Below are 5,559 nucleotides of genomic sequence, written 5' to 3' on the forward strand. Positions count from 1 at the left end.
AAGTTGTTGTGTAGAAGTTGTGATGGGTTTTTGGCTTCTATTGTAGATGTGGATAAATTTGTGAAGTTGAATATTGATGATATTGAGGTGGTGAGAGAGTTCTCTGATGTTTTTGAGGATGATGTGCTGGGTTTGCCGCCGGATAGAGATGTGGAGTTTGTGATTGATCTAGTTCCGGGTACGGTTCCTATTTCTAAGGCTCCGTACAGAATGGCCACTACAGAGATGAAGGAGTTGAAGGCGCAGTTGCAGGATCTTTTAGATAAAGGTTTCATTCGACCGAGTTCTTCGCCTTGGGGAGCTCCGGTTCTATTTGCCAAGAAGAAAGACGGACCATTGCGTCTTTGCATTGATTACAGAGAGATCAACAAAGTGACTATCAAGAATAAATATCTGTTGCCACGGATAGATGACTTATTTGTTCAACTGCAAGGGGCTAGAGTGTTCTCAAAGATTGATCTGCGATCTGGATATTATCAGTTGAAGGTTAGGGAGTCTGATATCCCTAAGACGGCGTTCCGGACCAAGTACGGTCATTATGAATTTCTTGTGATGTCTTTTGGTCTGACCAATGCTCCTTCGGTCTTCATGGATCTGATGAACCTTGTGTTCAAGCCGTATCTGGATAGTTTTCTCATTGTTTTCATCGACGACATTATGATTTATTCCAAGACCAGAGAGCTTCATGCAGAGCATCTCAGAGTTGTTCTTCAGTTGCTGAGAGAGAAGAGGTTGTATGCTAAGTTGAAGAAGTGTGAGTTCTAGTTGGAGCAGATTTATTTTCTAGGCCATGTTGTTTCGAAGGATGGTATAGCTGTTGATCCAGCCAAGATCGAGGCGATTCAAAAATGGCCTATCCCTACCACTGTATCAGAGGTACGCAGTTTTCTTGGTTTGACGGGTTATTATCGTCGCTTCATTTCAGATTTCTCCAAGATTTCCCTGCCGTTAACCAATCTGAAGAGGAAGACTGTGAAGTTCGAGTGGTCCAATGATTGCCAGAGTGGATTTCAAGAGTTGAAGGATAAGTTGACGACAGCTCCTGTTCTGGCATTGCCCAGTGGTTCCGAGGATTTTGTTGTTTTTACCGATGCATCGAAGAAAGGTCTTGGTGCAGTGCTGATGCAACATGGAAAGGTAATCGCCTATGCTTCTCGCCAGTTGAAGGAATATGAGAAGAATTATCCTACGCACTATTTGGAGCTGGCAGCTGTGATTTTCGCCCTGAAGATTTGGAGACATTATTTATATGGCGAAAAGTGTGAAATTTTCACAGACCACAAGAGTTTGAAGTATTTGTTCTCTCAGAAAGAGCTCAATATGCGACAGAGGAGGTGGTTAGAGCTTGTCAAAGATTATGATGTGGCGATCAGTTACCACCCAGGGAAAGCGAATGTTGTAGCGGATGCTTTGAGCCGTAAGTCGAGCCCTTCTTTGACTTCGATGACTCAGCCGCCGTTACTGTTAGACTTACAGAAAGAGGAGATAGCTTTGGTAGTTCCGGGGACCATTGCTCGCTTTTCAGCGTTGGTTATTCAAGCTACATTGACGGACAGGATCCGTAGAGAGCAGGCCAGTGGTTTGCAGTTGGCAGAGATGAGAGCTAGAGCAGATGAGAGAGGTAACTCAGAGTTTGGAGTGAATGGAGATGGTTTGATGACTTTCAGAGGCCGTATTTGTGTTCCTGTTGGTGATGATATTCGGCGAGACATTTTGACTGAGGCTCATACCGCACCATATTCGATACATCCAGGCATCACCAAGATGTATCAGGATCTTCGTCGACTTTATTGGTGGCCAGGTATGAAGAAGGATATTGCCATGTTTATTTCTCAGTGCCTAACTTGTCAGCAGGTGAAGATTGAGCACCAGAGACCTGCTGGGACATTGTTGTCATTGCCGATTCCTAAATGGAAATGGGAGCATATTACGATGGACTTCGTGACTGGTCTTCCCAGGACGCAGAAAGGTTTTAATTCCATATGGGTTATCGTTGATCGGTTGACCAAGTCAGCACACTTTCTTCCAGTCAAGAAGACGTATTCCATGAATCAGTATGCCGAAGAGTACATAGCAGAGATTGTTAGACTTCATGGTATTCCTGTGTCGATCGTGTCTGATCATGACCCTAGATTTACTTCAGAGTTTTGGAAGAGTTTGCACAGAGCTATGGGTTCACGGTTAGCATTTAGTACAGCTTATCACCCCCCAGAGTGACGGTCAATCAGAGAGAGTTATTCAGATTCTAGAGGATATGCTCAGAGCTTGTACTATCGATTATCCTGGTAGCTGGGATTCCAAATTGCCTCTTGTTGAGTTTACGTACAACAATAGCTACCAAGCGACGATTGGCATGGCACCGTATGAAGCACTTTATGGCAGGAAGTGTAGATCGCCCTTATATTGGGATGAGGTTGGCGAGAGGAAGATGTTGGGTCCAGAGTTGGTCCAACAGACGGCTGATGTTGTTGCTGTTATTCGAGAGAGGATGAAGACAGCGCAGTCGAGACAGAAGAGCTATGCAGATGTGCATCGTAGACCGTTGCTGTTTGAGGTTGGCGACCATGTGTTCTTGAAGATTGCACCTCTTAAGGGTGTGATGCGGTTTGGCAAGAAGGGCAAGTTGAGTCCGAGATTTATTGGTCCATTTGAGATTTTGGACAGAGTTGGTGATCGAGCTTACAGGTTAGCCCTACCGCCAGATCTTGACAGAGTTCATAATGTTTTTCATGTTTCGATGCTCAGGAAGTATATTGCGAATCCTTCCCATGTTCTTCACCACGAGCCATTGGATTTGACGCCGAATTTGACCTATCAAGAGATTCCAGTCCAGATTCTGGATCGCAAAGTCAGAGTATTGAGGAACAAAGAGATGTGCATCGTTAAAGTCCTTTGGAGGAATTATTTGATTGAAGAGGCCACGTGGGAACCAGAGGATGAGATAAGAGAGAAGTATCCTGAGTTGTTCGTGCAGTGACGTCAATTTCGAAGACGAAATTCCCTTAAGGAGGGGAGATTGTAATAGCCTAGCCCGGCGTATGGTACGGTTTAAGTTTTCGTATGGTTATGGATTAATTGATGAAGTTTAAGTTTGAGTTTGATTTAAATGTTAAGAGTTGTGTTTATGGGTTATAGTATGGTTGGTTATTGTTTTGTGGCTTTGTTGACGTTCATTGATGGTAGTTGTATTGTATCAGCGTTTCGGTTCGATTTTAGTTGCATTAGATTTTGTCTTGGCCGAGAGGGGACCGCACCCGCGCTCCAGGTAGTCACCGCACCTGCGGTCTCATGCTTCAGAATTTGGTGTTTTTCCCGTAGCCTTACCGCACCCGCGGTGTTAAGGTGACCGCACCCGCAGTGTAAGCAGCGCACCAGCGGTAATGTTAGGACCGCACCCGCGGTCGTCAATTCCAGATTTTGGATGGGAGGCCGTGAGCTTAGCGCACCCGCGGTTAGGATAGCAGCGCACCTGCGGTCGCGCACAGTGAAGTCGTGTTTCGAGATTTAAGTGATATATTGGATGAGTTGGCTTCATTTCCCTCGCTTCTTTCCCCTCTTTTTCGATATTCTCTCCTTGGAGCTAGGGTTTCCTCATTTTCTTTGATTTCCTACCTTTGATTCTTGGATCTTGGGGGATTGTTGTTGAGAGATCGAAGTTCTTCTTGGTTTTAGAAGCTAAGGTAAGCTTTTGGTGTTGTTTATTCTTTGTTTTGGGGTGAGAGATGTTATGGGTTTGTTGATTTTGTTGGTTTTATGGATTAATTGACATGGGTTTTTGATTATTGAGTGATTAATGGTGTTATTTATGGGATATTGTGTAGGATTGCTATCAAAGGATTAGAATCAAGAGATTTCAAGTGTAGTAAGTGGAATCTCATTTATTGTGCTCACATGATACTATATGTATTGTTTTTCAATGGTTTTAATGTGTTATTCTCTTCATTCGATTCATGTTTATATATTGATACACTTGTTATGTATATTGGAGACATTTTATGTCTCAATTATTGAAAAGGGAATACAAGAGAAAAGAGTTTGCAAAGTGTTTGTTTAAATGCCAAAGAGAGAATTCAAATTGATTTATGGATTGATAGATACATAGTCAGAGATTGCATGCAATTAGTTGATCAACGACCATAGGCTTATATCCCTCAGAGTTTTCGCTTTATATGGATGGGATATAGGTACAGAGACAGAGATACTATATAGATATCAATCCAATACAGAGAAAAGAGAAATACCATCTTATTGTTATGATATGCTTTATTATCCACATTTCAGAGTTGATGGTATTTATGTTTTTAAATCTATGATTTTCAGAGTATGATATGTCTATTGCTACGTAAGAGTTCCACTTGCTGAGTTTTATACTCATTTCAGGTATTTCATGTGGTGCAGATCAGAGCGACGGACCAGAACGTTGATTGTGGGCCGGAGTCATATGCATATAGAGAAGGAAGGAAGAAGATATTTTGTTGGCATTTTGGGCATCATCATAGGAATGATATTTTGTATTTTTGTTATATCATTTGAATGATCATGTATATACTCTTGATTGAAAATGTTTTATGGTAATGTATTTTGAATCCTTCCTACCTTCAAGAAAAATTTTAAATTCCGCTGTATTTTATTAAATTGGGTCAAGGTGTCACAACGAGCATGAGGAGGAACACCATGAAGATAGACATGTTGAGATACCACGCCGCATTCCGATGCTAGAGTATGCCCAGCCTTCTTTGGATGATGTGCGCCCCAGCATTGTGAGGCCTATTGTGTGGGCAAATCACTTTGAAATCAAGCCAGCTATAATTCAGATGATTCAGAATACAGTCCAGTTTGGAGGATCTCCAATAGATGACCCAAACACGCACATCACAAATTTTCTTGAAATTTGTGATACTTTTATATTTAATGGAGTTTCTGATGATGCTGTTAGGTTGCGTTTATTTCCTTTCTCCTTACGTGACAAAGCTAAAGCATGGTTAAATTGTTTGCATGTAGTTTCGATCACCACATGGGAGGACATGGCGAAAGCATTTCTCATTAAATACTTTCCTCCATCTAAGACCATGAAGTTGCGGGCAGATATCACCACATTTTCTCAATTCGAGCAAGAGTCTTTATATGAGGCATGAGAGCTTTTCAAAGATCTATTACGAAGATGTCCTCATCACGAACTACCATTTGGGTTAGTCGTTCAAACCTTTTACTATGTCTTGCTTACTCCTAATCGTATTATGATAGATGATGCTTCTTTGGAAACCACTTGAGAAAAACTGCTGAGAAAGGATATGAGTTATTGGAGGAGATGGCTACTAGCAGCTATCATCCTCAATCTGAAAGGAACAACCAGCGGAGAAGTGCAGGAGTTCACCAGGTAACTGACCTTTCTGCTATTGCTGCACAACTTGCTGTCTTGAACAGGAAATTGGACGGCTTGAATATGTGTGGCACGGCTATGCGTCTTCAAGAGATATTTTGTGATAAGTGTGGAGGTGAACACTTTTTGAAGGACTGTCAAGATGGCAATCCCTTCTATGTGCAAGAAGAGGCACCAGT

General features: G+C 42.2%; 1 non-coding gene across 1 annotated transcript; it reads right to left on the minus strand.

Moving 5' to 3' along the window:
* Window positions 1–5,073: 5,073 nt before the first annotated feature.
* Window positions 5,074–5,179, minus strand: LOC140828738 (small nucleolar RNA R71). Its single transcript, XR_012117305.1, has one exon. It is a non-coding gene; the product is annotated as a small nucleolar RNA R71 (small nucleolar RNA).
* Between the last annotated feature and the right edge of the window lie 380 nt (window positions 5,180–5,559).

This window comes from Primulina eburnea, chromosome 3 (assembly GCF_022965805.1).
Source record: "Primulina eburnea isolate SZY01 chromosome 3, ASM2296580v1, whole genome shotgun sequence".
Taxonomy (NCBI): domain Eukaryota; kingdom Viridiplantae; phylum Streptophyta; class Magnoliopsida; order Lamiales; family Gesneriaceae; genus Primulina; species Primulina eburnea.